The 21,257-nt window shown below is 44.7% G+C and overlaps 1 pseudogene; it reads right to left on the bottom strand.

The window, feature by feature from the left end:
• Nucleotides 1-749: 749 nt before the first annotated feature.
• On the bottom strand, nucleotides 750-20,153 carry LOC130865829 (RNA-binding motif protein, X chromosome-like; annotated as a pseudogene).
• Nucleotides 20,154-21,257: the final 1,104 nt, after the last annotated feature.

The following is a 21,257-nucleotide window of genomic DNA, read 5'->3' as shown; positions in this document are numbered from 1 at the left end:
TGTCATTTCTAGAGTTTTGGATCTCTTGTTTGCTTAGGTAATATTATATCCTTCTGGAGTCTTTGATGGAGTTGAAGAATGGATAGATAGTTATAGTTTTCCTTAGTTATGATAAGAGATAAAATAGATATAAATATTGTAACTGTAATTCTTGCTTGATAACCATTTTGTTATATGTAATTTTACTATGTTAAAGTTAAAGTCTTTCTTTTTGGTTTAAACAAAAAAAGGGGAAATGATGGAGGAGTTACTTTCATTTAATAAAAAAACTGCCTTGGCCCATTTATAGGCCAGCCCTTAGGTGGGTGGAGTAAACAGACAGAATGCTGGGAGAAAGAAGCCGAGTCAGGAGTCGCCATGATTCTCCCACTCCAGACAGACGCAGGTTAAGATCTTTCCTGGTAAGCCAGCTCGTGGTACTACACAGAATATTAGAAATGGGTTAGATCAATATGTAAGAGCTAGCCAATAAGAGGCTGGAACTAATGGTCCAGGCAGTGATTAAAAAAATATAGTTTCCGTGTAATTATTTCGGGGCATAAGCTAGCCATGCGGGCGGCTGGGTGCCGGGGACGCAGCCCCGCCGCTCCTTATTACAATAGCAGCAGGCTTCCTTTGTTTTCCACGGGTCCAAGTGGTGCGAATCCCCTCAGAAGGAGAGCTTTCACCTTGCCGTCACAGCCACATGAGTAGGGGGCTTGCTTCCTCCATTAGACGGAGGTGGTCCTCTATGGACTGCACAGTGTGAGTTACCCTAACTCTCCTATGATGACCTGAATAGTCAGCCTCCAACTGTATCCACCTCTATCACCAGAGCCTCTGGATGGGGAGTCATCACGTGAACTGGCACAAAGTATAATCTCTTGGTGGTGAGGCCTACTCTTTGGTATCGTGAGAGCTTGGGTAATCTCTTCTTTGATTGCTACATTTAGTAGAATGTCCATCATCTCTTGGGGACAAATAAATATCTCTATGAGACAGCAGGAGGTCCCTTTTTAGCTGCTCTAGCAATCTCTTTCACTTCACACAGGGGAGTTCTACGCCCCCCCCCCCATTCCGCTGCTGTTGCAAACTGGTCCTGAAGGTCCCGATCTTTCAGAAGGAGGACCTGCATTTCATGGTGGTGATACTCTTTCCTCAGAGAGATCCCTTCGAAGAATTTGTGCTAAAATTTGTGAAAACTCCACTATCATCCATATGACTAGAGAGGGCTCCTTCCTCTCTTCTTCCTCAAAGACCTCTGGAAGGACCTCTGTCTCTTGGAGGTGGTCCATATCTACTATTTTCTTTCTTTTTTTTTCATATCTACTATTTTTCAAATGATGGTTTGGTGGCTTGCTCCATCTTGACGGCTTATCATCTAAGGATATCACATTCATGTCTCTGACAGCATCCTTTGCATCTGCTGGGCTTCCAAAAGTGATGAAAAACAAATCCTCTTGATTGATTTGTTCCTTGGTCCTTCATCTAAAGTACTGGCACCAATGACAACTGCCAGGTCTCCACACCGATCAGAAACGACACTAGGATCGCTGTGGAACAGGCGTGAACAGAAGAGACAGCATGCTTTATACTGCCCAGGAACGAGGCTGAAGAGCCGCGTTACCTGTTTCTAAATGTGAGTCTTCTCTGGCTGTTTAACTGGAGGGCCTTTGATTGGTGGGTCCTAGATCTGTGTGTGTCTTCTCAGTTAGAGAATTATGGAACTTCTTGTTTGCTTTTAAGGCCCCAAAGTCTCCCAAATATTACAGGTGTATTTTTGTTGTTCTCATATGACTATCATAGGGAACTTTTTCTTTTTTTAAGGCTGAGCAAATGAGAACAAGCTGGGGCTATATAGCTTACACAGCTGTGCTAGGGAGGTTTGGCAGGACAACAGATCTGTGTTAGTCAAGCTCATGGGAAGTCCTTGAGGGCTAGATGAACACAGTTAGTGTGTTGACCTGGTAATCTTCATGTAACCTGTACTTTAGTCCTGGGGAGTTGTTGCTCTAAAAAAATTCTTTACTCTCTCTTTTTGTCTTTAACTATGCCAGTAGTAAATGATTTGTCACAGTGACTCTTTTTAGTAAAGACTCTACTTATGACATCTTTATTCTCTGAAAAGAAATATTTACTAATATCAGGCTTACTTGTTCCAGACAAGATCTCATGTACTCCAGGCTGACCTTTGATTAGCCAAGATGATGCTGAACATTTGCTCCAGTTATGGCCGTCTCTCGAGTGCTAGGATTACAGACATGAGTCTATCGTGCCCGAGTTATTCCAGTGCTGAGGATGTTGCCTTGGGCTCCGACACACTGGACAGCAGACTATCAGAGAAGTACATTTGTTCTTAATGTTGTTTATTCCTTCTCTGTTTCCTTGAGTACCATGATGGGGATTATCTCAATCTCACTAGTCTTTTCAATGACTCCATTTGGGGTTTAATTTGCCCATGATTTAATATATCTGATTAAATCATTAATTTTCAGCCTTTCTTTTGGCTAACTGTCAGAGTTTAAAGCTATAAATTTCTTCATCATTGCACACTGATGTTCGTACATAACTCATTTAAAATGTTGTGCAATAATTTAATTTTGATTATGATGTCTCTCTTTTGCCATTAATTATTTGAAATGTATTTGAAAATTTCCAGGCAAGCGGCAGTGATTTCATTCCTTCTGGGGCATTGCTCTCTGAAGTTTGTTAGACTCTGAGGTTTGTTACTATGGCTATTTCATTTTTGTAAAACATCTCTGTTAATCTGACAAGTAACTGAATGCGGTGCTTTATAAAGGTTTTGGGGGGAATTTTTTGGGGGGGTAAGGCTCTGTCCTCAGTGCTCTGTTTGTCTGGTCTATCAGAGCTGCAGGTTGGAGTATATGAACACGTGTCTCTCTTCCATGCATCTGTTCTATACTTGCGCACTCTGGAGCTGTAAACACGGATGACTTTAACATGGTTGTGTGTGCCTTGGCAAATATGTTGGCTAAACCTTTGCTGATGGCATGGGCATCTTCACAAACAGTAATCCTGCCACAACCATGCAAGGAATGCCTTTCTGTCTCTGAGGGAAATGGCATGACTCGCTTGTTCTGCTCAGCACCTGCCTCACAGGTAGGTAGCCTTCTCAAGCCCAGAGATTATACAGCTTAGAAACATTTCTCACGTAGTCCTGTGATTGGGCTTCCTGACGCAATATCAGCCTTTTATCACTTGCACACTCAGGAGACTTGGATTAATATGAATTAAATTATCTTACGGGACAGAAATTTTGCATGAGGGACTAGTGAGTTGGCTGGTGGGTAAACATAGCTTCCAAGTCTGATGACCTCAGTTTGATCCCCAGGATATACATGGTAGAAAGAGAAAACCAACTACTATATGACCGCTATATGAATGCCCTCTGACCTCTATATGAATGCCACAGCATGTGCATAACCCCATGTAGATAAATACATAAGATTATTTCAGAAATCTGGCATGAAGCATCTATCTGTTAGCAAGGAAGATGTCCAACATAAATTATTCCGGGACTAAAAAGTACACCTAAAACACAGTTGGGGACTTAGTCATCCAGTCCTTCTAGCAATTGGAAGTTATTCATTTCCAGGTGAAAAGTCCCTTTTAGCTAGTCAGCATGGCTTTTGTCGTCTGCAGCTGTTCTGTGACAAACACACCCATTACACAGAAGAGGAAACTGAGACAAGAAAATTGCTAATGCCTTGCACAGGATGCACAACTAACAGATGTGAGAGTTGGCCTGTGAACCCAAGCCCTTCAAAGCCAGGCCAGGGTCCTCTCAATAGCAGGACTGGCGTGGGTTTCTAGAAACCCCCAGAACCATAGAGGCACTTTAAAGGAACTTTATATGCAGATCCAAGGTCTTGGCTCATGATAACCCCATGATGGCGTTATCAAATAAGAGATGATGCAGATCCCACAAGACTGTCCAGAAATGTCAGAGTCTCTCCATCCATCCTGTCTTAACCTTCTTAACCTTTTTGGTAATCATGTCCCTCCTTCCACGTTCCTTACTCACCTATATTTCTGTGTTAAGTTTGAGACTCTCTGGGCATTTGCTTATTCATTCATCCAGGACAGCAAAACAAAAGACAAAAGCTCTTAGCATGACAGGGATGCTTCTGTAATGCCTTTCTTGTGAGCAGATAATTAGTAGTTTTAAATTTAACTTATGCCTTTCAAATCCAGTATGGAAACATTCAGAGCTGATCTGCTGCAGGCAGAGAGGGAAGAACAGGAGGGAAACGAAGAAAAATAAATTCAAGAAGACGTTTCGAGAATGAAATGGTAGAGGTGATGAGAACCCAGTGATGACTTCCCTCTGCCTGCCCATCACTGACCGTTTGTGACAGATAGTCTCCGTCATGTCCCACATGCATACGCTCTCTTCATCCATCTTGTTGCTATCGTCTAGCTGAGCAGAGGAGTTCAGAGCCGTTAATAAGTAACCACCCCAGTCCCACACTGTTAAGAAGGCAAAGCAGGAGTGGCTGGCTCAATCAAAGCCACAGTATGTTCACCTGGCAAGGAATGACAGCCCTCCCGAGATGGTGCCCCGTAAGCCTCCCATGGTGCATCTGAATTATACACTGCCAGCCCCCCCTCTAGGTGGGACAGTGAGATATCAGCACTTAATGTATATTTATTTATCTGTTAATTCACACACAGAGGCACACAGACACACACACCCCACAATTAACCTCCCCAAAGCAAAGAAAATTGGTTAATTTCTGCCTATACTTTGACCAAAGTCTTCTGGAATAAATACCAGAAGGAAGACATAATGGATGACAAATGGGGCAGCATTCTCAAGTGCCATACTTTGAGGAGTGATGCAAAACCCCTCACTCGAGCCTCACCTCCCACATATATTGAGTAAACAAAGCCAAATAGACCAAAAAAGCAACAGGAACATAGCACACAAAAAAGTGGAGGGACCATGAAAATACTTTCTGAAGGTCCATTCCCCTAAGGGTTGAGGTCAGACATATGGTTCTATTCATCAAGCGCTAGACAAAGGACTTGGCTATTTCATGCCCTGATCATTATTGTTGGTTAAATTAAAGCACGATCAAAAAACGTGTAATGGAATATTAATTTCAGTTACTGTGTCTAATTGAAAACACAACCAGGGTTGTGACGATGGAAAATGGAGTGAGAACACTCAGATGCACGTCCAAGCCTAGCTTACTCTTTTCAAGTCGGGCAGTAGCATATTTTTAAGGAATGGCAGTTATCCCTAGAGCCGTGCTTCAGTGCATCAGGAACAAGAGTTAGCCTGGGAAAAAGGAACAAGAGCTAACTCTCAGCTATCAGCAGGTTTCGGAAATGCAAATTCAGTTTTAAAATTATCAGTCGCGAATTTATGTACATAAAAGACACTACAGACACATACAGTCCCTGAAACCAAGAGCTGAATGTCTTCCGTCTTGTTCTCAGTGAGGTCTAGACCCTGGCACTGAGGTGACTGTTGAGTGAGAGGGGAGACATGTTGGAGACCTCTGTCTGCTGTTACAAACAAGAGTGCTTGCTTTCTCAGACAGTTGGATCTTTGGCAGTGAAAGTATAGACCAGCAAGAGTTGGAGAGGAGAAGTCAGCTGTATCCAGGTCAAAGAGATGACTGGAAATTGAATTCCGCTCCTCTGTAAGAGGAGAAAGAGCTCCTAGCTGCTGATGGTCTCTCCAGTCCTGTAACTTGGAAGTTCTATCTGCTTTATTTACAGCTGTATTCTCAGTACTTAGTGTGATGCCTGGCACATGTTAGGTGCTTCATAAAAACATGTCAAATTGATACAACAATGCTTGGCGTGGGTTGAAAAGAGAGGATGGGCTTTGGAATGCAGAATTCTTCAGTGTGGTTTCATATCTGTGCTGAGGGCTGGGTTAAGTTGTATTATTATTATTTAAGGAAGGTATATGAACATCCTCCTCAGTTTGCATGATATGTCTTGTAGGGTTAACAAAACACAAAGGAAGGACTAGGGAAATAGTTCTAAGGACAACAGCTATAACCAACTGAATGAGAGTTGTTCTAGAATGACTAAGACATCTAGAACCTGCGAGAGGCTGCCAGTCACGCTTTCAGTACCAGGGGAGGTTAACATGTCCTTGAGGAGAATTCACAGTAGACGGGGATCTGTCCTCTCAATGTTTCCTGCCTGTTAATAGGGATTGACTTTCTCCTAGAGGAGCCTTGTACTTGTTTTTAACAATTGTGCTCTATTGATTGGCAAAGGCTAGCGTGATGGGGGAGATGGGAGCGTCTGTGTGTAAGCACGGCTACTGAAAACGTCCTTCTGAAGAATACCCTCCAGATGGACCCTGACTGTAACTCCTGGCAGCATGAGAGAGGCAAGCTCTGACAGAATGAGCTGTGTGCACTGTAGCAGGAATCGTTTGTGTGGGGTTAAAAACATGTCATCAGTATTCAGTGGTCCCCCTATATGGCGTCTGACAGCTCCTGCAATGACTGTGTGTGGCACTCTGTGCATGTGGGTGGTATTTTTTTTGGTCTTCTCACACAAGTATGTATATGCCATTTGTTGTCTTCTCCTTTTGTTATGCTCTTAACCATCAATTTAAAGAGAAGGAATGAGACATGAAACAACATTTATTCTCACTTGGTCAAGTACTGCATTTACCAAATCCACTCATTTTGAATTCAGTTCAAGTGACACAGAATTGAAGAAATTTTGCCCACCATCACAAATTGGAAAATTAGTCACAAAATTTACTGTGCCTTTATTGTTTCATTATCAGACATGGGAGGCCAAGTTGTTTATTTTTAATGTATCTCATTTGAATCGTACTTCCAGATGCAGGCAGTGGTTTTCACATGGTACAGACACACTCCACAAGCTTTTGCATTCTGTCTACGCCAACAACTGTGTGACTCTAACTCCCTTCCATCACTGAGTCAAACTCTTGGTCCTGGAGCTTACAATGAGAGTCTCTTTAGATGAGGGGAAAAGTCACAAGGGCAAACTCTACACCCAAGGGCACATATGGTTTACGGATGCGAAACTTACAGTAGTTCTTTAGACAGGAAAAGCGCTGACTCTGAGAGATGAAGCTGGCCCCAGCAATAACTCACTGAAGTGGCATTTATTTGGCCGATAACCAAAGGTCTTACTGAATTGGTAATACACGAAACTGATCTTGACGGAAGGATGGATTACAGTAGCAGTGCTCAGGAATATTAATAATATTTAGGGTGACCCCCTAAACTCCCTCAGACCACCATGGTTCAACTTTCTCCTGTGACATTGAAACCGACGCGGTGCTTTTTTTCCTTGGTGGTGCTTTTCTTTTTTCCACAACCCTACAGCAGGGCAGGTGACAAACATATCCTATAGGAGTCGGCTTTAGGATGTAACTGAGCTATAGGGAGACTTGATAGAGCCTGTGTGTACTGAGAAGCAGACGGACTGCTTCATGGCGCTTGCTGGTAACTACTGTCTGCCAGGGAATTACGCAGCCCGGATGGAAGAGCTTAAGGTCTGTGACGCTTTTAGTGATGCGTGGTGTCAGCGAGACTGGAAAGTGGAGTTCTTTGTAAATACTAGTTTTTCAGTTCTTTTTATTGTCCTCCTAAATTGGCAGTTGTCATTGGCCTTCAAACGTTTTGTAGTTGAAGCTTAAACTTTATTTCTAGTCCCCCTAGAACCTTCGCTGTATAGCACAGATGAATGAAGACATTGGCCTTTCTGTGAGGGGAAGACTTTGTCATGTCAGGCTTAGGCTACATAAAACACTTTTTTTTCCTCCAAAATATGTGTAACTTTTCTTATACACCCCCTGGATTCCAAGCAGTTTGGGTGGGGATTGCCTAGAGAAGTAGCTGAGTCATCCTTCCTATCCAAAGATTTGGTATTGGTTGAAGGCATAAGGAGGAGACCTGGATGCTTTCTTTTGTGCTCCCCTCTTTCCTGGGTATCTCCCCACTGTCACAGTTCCAGTGTGGGAACTTTAGACTTGAGCCAGACAGAAGTCATCGGGAAGATTGGAAAGTCTGTGAGGGAGAACTCTCCTTCAGCTGCCTACCTCCTCAACCAAAGCTAACTAGCATCTCCCCCACCTTTCTCCTCCATTCCTGAACTTCTTGGGGTTGTCTGGAGTTGTCTTCCACTCATACTGGCTTCTGACATCCTCAACCTAGTGTGGCCCAGTTTCTGCTTTCACTTTGCACAATGGCTTCCTCTTGGTTCAGCAATGACACCGTGGCAAATTCAGAGAATGTGTCAAAGTTCTTTGATAGTAACCTCCCTCTCATTCTTAAACATCTTGGTTCCGACAATTCCTTCTGACCTCACTGACACCCTATCTCTCAAACTTTTCTTCCTTTTTATGTTGCTATTTCCCCCATTGTCTCTGGGTTCCTCTTCTCTTTTCTCTCGTCATTCTCTCTTCTTCACATAGAGTTTCAAATGCTTTCTGTTGAGCTTTGGATTCAAGTTTTACAACCTTGTGGATTTTTCATGTCGACACAGTAGATAAAAATCCGTTCTTCCTCTTGTATTTTTGGCTTACTCAATACTCCACAGTATGATTTGAATATGAAGTGTCCCCTGAAGGCTCATGTGTTGAAGACTTGGCCCCCAGATGGTGGTGCTATTGACAAGAGTGTAGCTCTAACCCATTGATGAGTTCATACAGAATGGGTTCTGAAGAGGTGGGTCTAGTTGCAGGAAGTAGGTCACTGGAGTCAAGAATCTGAAGGAGATATCTTGTGCCTGGCCCTTCCCTTCCTTCCCTCTCTACCTCCTGACTCTCACCAAACTTTTCCTTTGCAACCCTTCTCTCGGGATGGTTTTGCTTTGCCACTGCTCTCAAAGACATGGAATTAGCCAGCTGCAGACCAAGTCCTTCAAATAAATCCTTTATCCCTTGATTTTATCCCCTTGATATTTGTCATATTAACGAGACATTAACTAACGTCCCTGCCTAATGCCTGGCCTTCTATGTCAGAAGTTTGGAAAGTCATTTGATTGCCACACACACAATTTTCACCAATTTCTCTTGTTTTTGCTTCTTCAATGATCTTTGAGTGCAACTTCCTGTTTTCTCATGTGGCTCAGCTACTAGTGTTTTTTGGCTTGTTTTTGTTGAGAATGGCTAATATGTCACCTGGCTAATCTTGAACAGTTTGTGTGAGTTCTTCTGACTCGGTCTCCCGGGGCTGAGATCACAGCACACCTTACGACACAGAACGTAACTGTTCATGATTAACCCTGATTGAATTTTTTAAACTTCTAACATCCTTCTCCTGATAATTATTTTTATATATTACTGTAAGAATTATCAAACTGGGTGTAGTGGCATAGAAGGCCTACAATCCTGCCACCTGGAAGGGGGATTGCTGTGAGGTTGAGGTTGGCCTGATAAAATACTATCTCAAAATGCTAAAACAAACCCCTCTTCCTAAATAATTATCTTTAAAGAACATTGCCTTAATGTTTTTGTTTATAATTCTTTCATAGGTCTCCATTATCTACAGGATAAAGGTAGAAAATATCGTTATGCCTCTTGAACCATCACTGGTCTTCCGATCACCTTACGCGCGTTGGCTCTTATACCACGCAAGGGTGGGCTAACCAGCACAAGGGTGGTTAATATTGCAGAAGTGCGGTTCTAAAATGTAAATTTGACTCTCACTTTTTCTCTCTCTACTCTTCCCTTCTTCCTTCTGTCTTTCACCATGGGGTGGTACAATCTAGATATCCTGGGATTTCACTAATCTTAGGCTCCCCACTATTCAGGACTGCAAGAAATAAATTTCTGAGGGTTTTGTTTTTGTTTTTTAAATCTTACTGAACTCAGATTTCTGCTAGAGCAGGGCAGTACAGACCGAAACAGGAGAATCCACAGAGGAGATAGAAGATGCTGCTAAACATGGCAGGTTGGTGAAGCTTAGCTGGTACCCAGCAGCAGTACTGATGCATGGTGATCTGATGAGCGAGGGCTGCATGGTGAGACTGAGTTGTGCAAGGCACAACCAACTGTTGTGCAAGGCACAGCTGTGTGGTGCGAGCAAGCCTGGCTCGATTGGTCAAACACTTGGCAACTGGTCCCTGCCAAGCTACCTTCTTCAGTGAAGAAGCCTGTAAGTAATATTTTGTGGATGAAGATAAGTTGAAGGAACTCAAGAGATGGGCCTTGAGAATAAAGAATGTTCAGTAGACATACCATGGTCTCTGTAAGGTTAGGCAACAAGGGACAGGCAACACCATCTCTGGAGACCAGCAAGAATCCTGCTGAGGGTAGAAAGCATTGCTTTTTGTGGTCCAGTTTCCTTGGCTTTATTTATTTATTTTTTAATTTTTTAATGCACTTGGTAAAGAGAGCAGAAATAATCAATTATTGTCTACAATAAGTCTGTGGTAAGGAACAGCAGTAGCATGGCGTCAGGGGCTACTATAGATTTGTCTCCCAATGTCACATTAGTCTTTTGAATTTTATAGGAAAAAAGGGAATATGGAGTTCAAATTAACATTTTTTTACGTTCAAAATTATGTATAATCTAGCCTAATTTTGCAACTGCAACAGGTAAAACCAAGGTTTTTATTTTCAAGGACTTAACAATGTATATTTAATTTTGACTTTAAAAAAATGTGGAAGTGGAGAACTTGTTCTAGAGATTGGCTCTTATCTAGGAGGCAGGTGCACTGGAGACCAAGAATGTACAAATAAATAGTAATAGTATAACACGGATTTCAAATTTTCTGAGTGTCACCTTAACAATGTGAAGTTTTTTACTGACTGATATTTGAATGTCACACCCCCAACAAACCTGTAATTAAAGTTATTTTGGCATTTTCAAATCAAATCCCTGCTTTTGGGGGGTGGGCGGGTTATAATTCCACTTTCAAAATGAGCTTCCAGGTAAAATTTGACATAAAATACAAAGTCTTATCCTGGCAACACTTCCCCTCCACCTTCCAGCGTGAGGTTGAAATATTTAAGTTGTAGCAGCTCGTTTAAGGTGCGTATCGACCTGACTCATTTGAGGTACAATCGGCACACACCGCGGTCATCGTATGGCAGGAGAGGTGGCATTTGCCTCTTCTCTCCTATTAAGAGGAATACTGATACCCTCCTCTGAGAGAAGCAATACTGGCCTGGTGATGTTCCCCAGGAAAAGGATTCTGGCAGATTCTTTATTCAAAAGCAATAAGGGAGAACATCAAAACCCGAGAACAAACCAGTCAGCTAGCTGGTGAACCATCAGAGATCTCTTGTTTTGTGGGCTGTGTCTTCCTTTGAATATTCTGAGCACCGAAGTTTTGTGTGGAATTCTACCAGTTACCTTGCCTCTCCTGCCTGGGTCTGTGTCTGTACCAGGAAGAGATCAAGTGCCCAAGAACAACCAGGATCATCTTCTGTCTCTCCTCCTCTTCCTCTCAGTGTTGCCTCTTACTAGGGAGGAGCACCCGTTAGACATTTCTCAAAGAGGCCGCTAAATTCTCTACTGACATTTAGAAAGAAAAAAGACAGTGCTGGGGGAGGACCTCTTTATGCTGGGGGAGGGGTCATGGAAAGGCCATTCAATTCTAGCAGGAAGGTCACAGGGGCAGTGGGAGGGGTCATGGAAGAATGACAACTTTTAGGTTTTAGGCACATTTGGGGGGAGGAAAATGCCAGCATAGTCTTTCTCGTGCACCGACCTCTGGAAAATGTCTGCCAGAGTACTACCGCAGTCAACAGTGGTGTGGCTACTACAATCATGTCTTAATTCCACAGTGATCTTTCCTAAAACGGCACAGCACTTTGTGCTCCCAAAGTCTTCCGTTTCCTCTGAAGGACGTCTTCAGTCATTAACCTTTCTCTCTTTCCTCCCCAGCCTTGGGTGAGATAGAATTTCCCGAGAAATAACAGTGTTCCATCCTTAAACACAGTGTTAAAGACCCCTCTCTGATGGTGTCACCTCAACTGGTAAATGTGGAAGGGAACACGAGCGGGGTCAGGCCCCTCCATGGAGTTAAACAGCACATTCCTTGATCAGGCTTTATGGAAAATGAGAGGTTCCCGTTCCTCCAGTCAGATGGCCATAAGATGCCAGGGAAGTGGTTTTGTTTTGTTTTGTTTTGTTTCTTCTTCTTTAAAATGGGGTGGGGAGGGCGAGGAGCTTAAGAATTTGTAGCCATGGTGTTTTTTTTTTTTTTTTTTTTTTTTTATGCCTGTCAGTAAACAGCTTCCTCGGGACACAGGGCCAGTAATGGAAGCTGTTAACGAAGTGTGAAAAGCAACAGGCTGGCAAAGCTTAATCACAAACTACCCACTAATGACCCCTGCAACCCTCAGTTTAAACCCGGCAGCACTTGTAAAGACCAATCAGGTGAATAATTTCCTGTCTGAGGTAGCCTTTATGGGTTAGAATAAAAGCGAGCTGGTTTTGAATAGACAGGCCCTGGCGGGGGCGGGGGTCATTATTATGAAGCTAATCTAAACACCTGGGTCTCCCACTGGACCCGATTACAGTTCCTCCATTATGTCTAAATATGCAATCATTTCGGTGGCAGTGTGGATTAGCACGTGACTAAGGCAGAAGAGAACTGGGAGACCAGGAAGCTGAGGGGTGGCAAAGACCCTTTCCCCAAGGTGATGACATCAGGTACGGAGGCTGTTTCGGCATGCGAAGGGTTCCGAGGGTCTGAGTCATCCTTCTGTGGCTCTCTGACCCCATCCTACCTCAAGGCAGACCATACGACGTAAAGACATTCAGACTAAGAAAATTTCACTGTTTTAAATCCCCCAGAGGAGAGGATGCTGTAGCTTGCCCTGGTAACCCGGCTCACTGTTTATAGCCTCACAGCCAGGGGTGGTTTTCGCAGAGAAAGAGCTAGTCGTTTCTTTCCCTGGGCTGTCTTTGGGTGGCTGTATTTTGCTGGTCCTTCCATGGTTTATTATATGCTTGGTTAAACATTACTTTTGGTCCAATACAATTCCTCAAGTCTTTGAAGATTTCAGTCCCACCTTCAGTGTGCAGATCTGAACACACTGGGGAGAGGCACAGGGGTGAAGGCTTGTCTCAGGAAACAATGACATGTTTAGGCTCCTGGCAGGGGCGGGATTTAAAAGCAGGAATAAGATTCCCAAGATACCAGTTTGGAGGCTACAGTTTGGGTGGTCCTTGGGGGAAGCGGATCACTTACCCTGTTAGTATGCACCACTTTATATCACATTTACTAGGTGTATAACTGTCCTTTTCTGAATCGAATTGTAAGACATAATATCAAAACCAAAATAAAAACAAAAAAACCAAACAGCACAACTTTCACCTGAAGGGGAATAAAAGAGTTCATTCTAGAGGCAAATGTGAATGGCTATGGGAACAGAGATTCGGTTTTCCCCGAATTCCATCCACCAGCATGGAAAGAGTTTCAGGAAGTCTTAGAGTTGTCCAGAACAAAAATCAAGGCAAGTTTAAAATGCATTGGTGGGATCATGGGAGAAGAGGTCACAGTAAGATGGGGAGGCTTTTCTACAGGCCTTAGATGTTATCTGATGACATTCTTAGCTTTGGGGTTGGTGGAATCCCTCCATTCCACAAGGGTTTTGTCAGTTCTAACCAGTCCATCCCTGCAGACAGGCTTTCTGGGCAGGAGCTGTTGCCCATAGCACCATAAAGAGAAGCACAGTACAGGAGTCACACCGGAAGCAGATGTTGGGGGAGGGTGTCTCATGGCTACTTCCTGTGGTAACCTGAGCTCCCCAGATCTCACGGATGACTGGAAGTGAGGAGTCCTCTGATAGTAGAAAGACACACTTCTTCCTTCTCTGACCCTCTCACAGCTTCCTGGTTTCCGTTTGTGTTGGGGCTTGGTCACAGGGGCAGTTCACACTTTCTATTTTTACCATTAGTAAAGGTGCCAATTACCCCTGAACTCAAGCACCGATTCCCATCCCTGTGTTCCCTCCAGAGACACAGAACAGGGGCTCAGATGAAACCACGTCTCCCTGGGCAAGCCTCTTCCAGGCTGTGTCTGGCTTCAGTTTCCCCATGAATGGATGCCCTGCAACTCAAACATCTCTGACCTTCCAATTTCTCTATCCTACAAGGCCAATTGGTCTTCTGTGGGACCAAAAAGCATATCTGATAATTACTCTGTCTTAATTTTTCTAGATATTATCTAGTGCATTCCTCTGGATGATGCTGATCATGAGAAGAGGTGAGTAACAAAGGGGAGGTGCTCTGTAGCAGCTTCTCAAAGACCTCAGGTCATCCAGCCTGCCTCCACCTCCACCTCCGAGACACAGACCTACAGATTGACAGTCAGGGGAGCTTTCTGGATGGCTACAAGAGCAGCAAAAATTGACAGGAAAATGCATTGAGAGCTCAGAGTCGTGTGCTTATAGCTGGAAAGAAGGCTATGACGGAAGCTTTCTACCTTAGAGAGCATGCCCTGACCTCACTCTCCCTGGTCTATAACAGCTTATATTTGTCCTCTTTGGTTGGAGCCCAGGACTGTGATGGGAGGTATACAAAATCAGCAAGGAACATGGAGTTACATGAAGAAAAAAACATCCCATACTGTCGTCTTTCATTTCTGTTGGCCTCGCAGGAGCAGAAGCCCCTGGTTATATTTGTCCTCTTTGGTTGGAGCCCAGGACTCTGTGATGGTAGTTATACAAAATCAGCGAGGAACATGGAGTTACATGAAGAAAAAAACATTCCATACTGTCGTCTTTCATTTCTGTTGGCCTCACAGGAGCAGAAGCAGGAGTTGCGTGTTTGCAGAGTCCCTGAAGATGCTGCTAGTCCCTGTGTCAAGATGCCTCTGTGTGTGCATCCCTATCACTTGTCTGAGGACCTGGGGCAGAGTATCATTCATGTACACAAGTCTGAGAGTGGTTTTTAGGTGTCTGCTGTGTGTTGGTTCTGACACAAACATGACAGTTTGGTCATCGTATTCTCATGCACTCGTGAAGCACACACAAGTAAAATGAATGACAACAATTGTGTGAAACAAGTGGTGTGTCAGAGAGACTGTGGACACGGCAGAGGTGCAGAAGTGTCGGGGACTTTCCGGTTGGTGAGATTCTTGCGCATGCTTACTGAGTCCTGTTCCTCCACACTACCATGACAGATGATCTGAGTAGCAAGGCAGGAGCGTTTTCCTAATGACGGGAGCTCGTGGTGCAAACCTCAGTCAGGGTCTATGTATTCCTGGCGCTGGCCTGGTGCTCACTATAGCCAAGAATAACCGTGAACATCTGATCCCCTGCCTCTACCTCCCAAGTGCCGAGATCACAGGCCTGTGTCAGTCTAGGGAATCTACCTTTATAATATCACAAGATCCTCCCACCGTTATGGAGGGTGCTCCCCATTTCATAGAGGACTGGTCTAAGCTCTTGCCCCAACAGAATGCACAGTTGACGGGTTCTTGACACTGTGGACTGTCCTTGGCTCTTGGGACTTCTCAGAGTGACTGAACTCCTTCCAACCTTGTAGCAGCCTGGGATGACCCTGCGAGGCCTTTGCTATTCCGTTTGAAAACAAGGAAAATGAAGCTGGGGACCTGGATGTCACCACTAGTACAGGTAGACCCGATTAGGACTAGGGATGGCTTCCTCATAGTTGAGCCGTCTTCCCCGCAGAGGAAATGTTGGGTTTTCACAGGTGTAAATAATGAGGCCCTGTCCCTACTCTTGTCCTATTCTCCATTACCTCCGGGGGTCCTGTACTAGATTTAAACATCTCATACCACCCAATGAGGAAGGCTGGGTTATATAACATCTTCCTGGGCTTAGAGGGAATGGGAAAGACTAATCTCATATCCTCGCTTAGAAGTTGTTCTAGCAGCCGGGCGATGGTGGCGCACACCTTTAATCCCAGCACTCGGGAGGCAGAGGCAGGCGGATCTCTGTGAGTTCGAGACCAGCCTGGTCTACAAGAGCTAGTTCCAGGACAGGCTCCAAAACCACAGAGAAACCCTGTCTCGAAAAACCAAAAAAAAAAAAAATAAAATAAAAAAAATAAAAAATAGAAGTTGTTCTAGCAGAAGGAAGAGTAAAATTTACTCTACAAACTCAACATGCTATGCAGAAAGCAGTGATCTGAAATGTGTATTTTAAAGGAATAATCAGAGGCAAGGGCCCCGTAGCCGCTTCATGACGAGACCTGACAGTGATGTAAATGTTGCCGTGTGCCCACACAGTTCAGCTTGTTAGCAGACGGACAGCAGCGATGCATTGTGCAGCATGTGCTGTGGCTGGCGGTTCCTATACTCTGGAGGTCAACGACACAAGTCCAGGTGAGCCCAGGTCTCACCTCCAGCAGCAGTGTCCTGAGAAGCTCTCTAACGAAGCTGCCTTGTCCTTGTCCGGTTAGCCTCGTCCCAGGGACCGAAGCCTGTCTTTGGTACTCTGCTGAGGAGTTCTAAATTCATCATTCTCCGTGAACAAAAGTCCCTTCATGTGACTTGAACAACACACAAGGCTCTCAATGTCTAGATCTCAGCATCTTGAGAAAATATGATCCTGTTCTTTTCTTGAGAATGTGATAGATATTGTTTACTATTTTTTCCCTGAGAAATATATAAAGAAATGTATGACAAGGGCAAACTTAATTGGTCTTTCACTGTGACCTGAGGTTAGACCGAAGTTGGGATAGAAGCATTTCACAGATTAAAAAAAAAAAATACATAGATGGGAAAACTCTCAAAGAAATGAACCCTCTCAGAAACACAAATGCAAGTCCAAATAAGTTCAAAGTATGTAGTGTATCACATGTGCTGAAAGGAAGATAAAACAGTAAATGCTAGAAATATGAGGAAACATTCCCAACTGGATTAGTGGGAACATGGTGGCAACCTTCCACTTCTCCAGCCCTGGTGGAGGTGGGGGATGCAGAGCTTAACTTCTCTTAAAACTCCACCCACCTTGGTTTTTTTTGAAACAGAGTCTTTGACTGTCTGACACTGACCAGGCTGAGGGATCCGCCTAATTCTGGCTCCCTGCTGTTGGAATTACAAGTGTATAGCACCACACCTGACTTTTCCACAGTAGGCTCTGAGAACCAAACTCTGGTCCCCATGCTTTTGGGGTAAGCGCTGTCTCCCCAGCTCTCCATCCCCTGATGAGGTTGCCCTTAAGACATGGTTTCCCAGCTCCCTGGTCATTCTTCTCTGACTGGGTGGGCAAGGCTCTTTTGACATTGGTGCTATCCTCTGCATGGTGCCGCCCTGTCCCCATCATGTCGCATTATAATAAGCTCTTATTAGGTCGTCTGCATTGGAGTACTGCCAGGAATGATCCCACTAAGATCGCCACGCTGTATTGAGTTGCCCAGGGCAAAGCAGGTGCTCTGTAAACAGCTGTGGCATTAATGATCAAATGGATAAGTGAATCTTAGCATCTTAAACTCAGTTGAAATATTAAACAATTGTCTTTAAAGAATTATGTTTTGAAACGTAAATTCGGGCCTCATGGTCTGTGTACTACTTAGCATCACCATGTATACCACTTGTTAATTACTCTTAGAGGTTTTAAAGTAAAACTTATTCAACCTGGTGTAATCCAGTTGGAATCATGTCCAGGAGCACTCAACAAATCATGCTTAGAGAAATAATCCTGTCAAAGTTGAGTAAGAATAAAAACTGGTTAGTCCCAGGTGCGTGCTGAATTGTACAAAGACCAGTTGGAAAAGGAGCTGGACTAACGTGAAAAGATTTGGAAAAGCTTGCAGTGGGAACTCGGAAGACAGACTGAAGCTGCCCAGCGGGTAAAAATGAGGGACCATAGTTTTCCATTCTCCACTTCCCAGTGTTGACCCTGCCTGTGTTATGGTGGGTTGGAGGAGGTCAAGTACACTTAGGAAATGCCCTTCTTGTTCTGGGGTGTGTCCTTCTGGGGTTGTGATGACAGCATGGGAAAGCAAAGACATCCCACACCTTTTCTCTTTGCCACTGTGTAACACCCGATTCTGTGTTACACCTTCGGTACAGTTCGCGCGCCACTGTACCTTACGCAAGTCGGGTAAGGGCCTGGAGATTGAGCACACAAAGAGACCAGGGTCATTCGAAAGGAGATCAGCCGAATGCCGTTTATTCAGACTTGGGGAAGTCCTTAAGTACCTAACTGCTGCACAAGGACCCCTGCCCAGGCAGGTGGGAAATTACCATATTAACAATGGAGTCAATGTCTTACAGCTAACCACCAGGCGGGGCAGGGAGAGCACAGAAACAAACAGGATGCTTAGCTGACCATAAACTGTCCCTGCAAATGCACCCCAGGAACAAGGGCAGACCCGGGCCCTACACCACTGCACACCAAGTATCTCATCAGTCTTGCCTCTGTCTGGCCACCTTGGGTTTCTGAGCCTGAGCTTACATCTCTGAGACTGCCTTGTGGCTGACTCCCTTGACTCAAAGATGAGCTCAAAGGCCAGGAGACGACATATGTTTTCCTGCTGGCCTCACTGAGTTGACACTGGGAGTCGGGTCTCTTCCAACTCATGGTCTTCCTTATGTCCATTAGTGAAGAATGCATAGGGAATCCGGCTTCATTCAGTGGTTTCTGTAGAGCTGCCTGAAGGGAGTTATGAAGAGCACCTGGCCTCTCTTTTCCACAAGGAACAAGCGCAGGTGATCCCACTCCACTCCCTTAGCAACTCCACTGCAGTTCGGGAAGTATCCATCTTTAGCTCATGTTTTCCCCTGAAACTTGCAAGCTTTTCCAATGCATGCATTTTCCTGGTGCAGATGGTCTTTCCAGTGTCCCTGGCTTGGATTCCCTTGAACTCTATCTTTGACCCAAACGCACATGTTCTGTATAAAGTATAACTTCCCCCGAGCCACACACCTCCTTGATAACAGAGGAGTGGAAGCATACTGGCTTGACACGCCCACTCCTGACCTCCTGCCTCCCCTTCTGGGCTTCAAGTCAGTTTTCACTCCCGACAGTGGTGGCTTGGTTCATTTTTCTCTTACCAGTTTGTAAACTGGGCTTTCTTGCTTGGGTATATAGATTTTTAAAAACCGATTTCAGAGATCCAGGTTGAGGAAAACACTTGTATACACACACAAACACACACACATATATATACACTTGTGATATATATATACTCTTAATTAGTCAGATACTATTTAGAACTGAGTTTGGGAGAGGGACGTAGAAGCCAAGGTCGTTCAAACTCTTGTTCCTGCCTCCAAATTTCTGTTGAGATTGCCAAGGCGAATAAATGTGAGGAAATAAGAGAAGGGGAGAGGTAAGAAGGGAGATTGGAAGCAGGGAGGGGAAGCGACGAGAAAGTAGTGAGTTTCTCTCTGAGCTTTGTAACCATCTGTACTTTTCCATGTGAATTGGTTCCTTTTCATTTTTTAAGCAGAGACCACTGTGTCAAGCTCCTCATGAGATCCCTCTGAAAGCAGACAGTCGGGGTTCCTGAATAGGTCGGGTCCATCCCTCCCAAGGGCATGTGTGTTTCTTCAGGGTAGATGCAAATCCTCCTGATAGGCCCAGTGCTCAGAGACCAGAGGGTATCTATCCAGTGGGGAGAGGCTGCACATTCGTTATAGAAGCAAAAAAACTCTGTTGGTGAAATTCCTGCTGCCTGTGACCGATGTGAGGCCCAGGGTCTTTGTTTTTATTGTATGTGCTTGCGTTCTGTTTTTGTAAACATATAGAGCCTTGATGCCAATACTAGAAGAGGTCTGCATCTAGCCAGGCATTTGTGCCAGATGAAATAGAAAAACAAGACAAAACAGAAACAACAAAGCCCTTCATTCAGAGTCCTCTTAGCCTCTGCCTGGTTAAAACAGTTTGTATAGGTGCCTTGGGAAGAGAAGACCACTGGTTCAAATACTGGTACAAAGAAACTGGCCTGCCCTCTCTCATCAGCACAGCTTCGCAGCTCACTTGAGAAAGAAGTTTCAGACAAACACCTAATTTTGACCAAAGGGACTCGATTCATTAAAAAATCCCCCTGCTTTCTCTCCTGTTCGGCTCTGCAAGGTTGTTGAACTGAAGTCCTATTTTGTGGGCGCAGATGCAGGACGAGGTTGAATCATCAGCCCTATTTGGTGCGTTTCGAGGCTGTGTGTACCTCATTACTATTCTCAGAGTGTCCAGTGGACCTTATGCTCCTCCTCAGAAGCACGGAGCAGTCAAAGAGTCCTTTCTTCTCCTCCTGCCCCCTCGCCCCCATCTTCGTTGAAACTTTGCCAGTATCAGATCTCACTCTGTCTGTGGTGCATTAAAATGAAGTGCCTCCCGCCCCCTCCGGATCCCCCACCCCTCTGCTCCCCTCTCGAGCCCCACAGTTTCTTCCTAAGTGGGTAGCCTCTTTCACTTGCTGTGGATGAAGAGTCTCCACGCCCCCTCTCCCCCGCCGGCCTTTCTCTCTTCCATTTCAGCCTGGCTCCTTAGTGGTGTTTTGGACTGGGGGGGTGGGGGTTGGAGGGGGTTGTGAAGGAAAAGAGGGGGAACTGGCCCGAGTGCTGCAGGAGCAGCTGCGGGCACTTACATGCTGAGCCTGACTCCCTCTCCAGACCAAGGGCGCTTCACTTAATCCCCTCCTGCAATCCATGGGGTCACTGCCGAAACCCCAACTGCTAGGGCTCGACTTCTTATTGTTGTTACAGTTATTGGGTTGTTGTTTCCTTCTGATAGCAAGATTTTCTGAGCAGGGACTCGGAGAGTGAATTATGTTTTTGTAAGTTGAGCTGCATCTCCAGAAACAAGTTGTGTGTGTGTGTGTGTGTGTGGTTTTTTTTTTTTGTCTTGCTCCCAGTCTGTCCTCCGCCCCCTCCCGTCCTTACCCCCTTGAAGGCCACTCAGGAGGCTGTACAGGCGGAACTTTTGTGTGGTTCCGCAGCCTTTTATTGTCCTGTGGGCCTCATCCTCTTCTTAAGAAAGAGTCGGGTGGCTAGAGCTAGTGATGAAAATGGTTTTCTTGAACACCAGCTTGTTTTCTCAAGGTTTGCATACGCCTCTGGCAATCACCGGACTGAAGGGTCCTTTTGTTTTTATTTTCCTTTTGGTTCCCCCATGAGTGCTGTAGTCTACTCAACAATTACTTCATGGTTTTTAGGAAGAATGAGGCAGGGATAAGGAGAATGGGCAGATCCCTGTTTTTTAAACGGCATCAAGAATGCCTAGCTAATTAGGAAAAATACTCGTATTGCTGATTTAAAGCAAACCTGTATTTCGAGGGTCGGAAAATATCCAAATAATTCACCTCGATGTCTGATTTGAGATTTTGGTCTGCGTGTCTTAATTTTTACTTTTTACCAAAGTGCAGCTCCTCCGG

Source organism: Chionomys nivalis, chromosome 24, assembly GCF_950005125.1.
Source record: "Chionomys nivalis chromosome 24, mChiNiv1.1, whole genome shotgun sequence".
NCBI lineage: Eukaryota > Metazoa > Chordata > Mammalia > Rodentia > Cricetidae > Chionomys > Chionomys nivalis.
The sequence above is the reverse complement of the archived record's forward strand: the minus strand, read 5'-3'. Positions and strand labels throughout refer to the sequence as shown.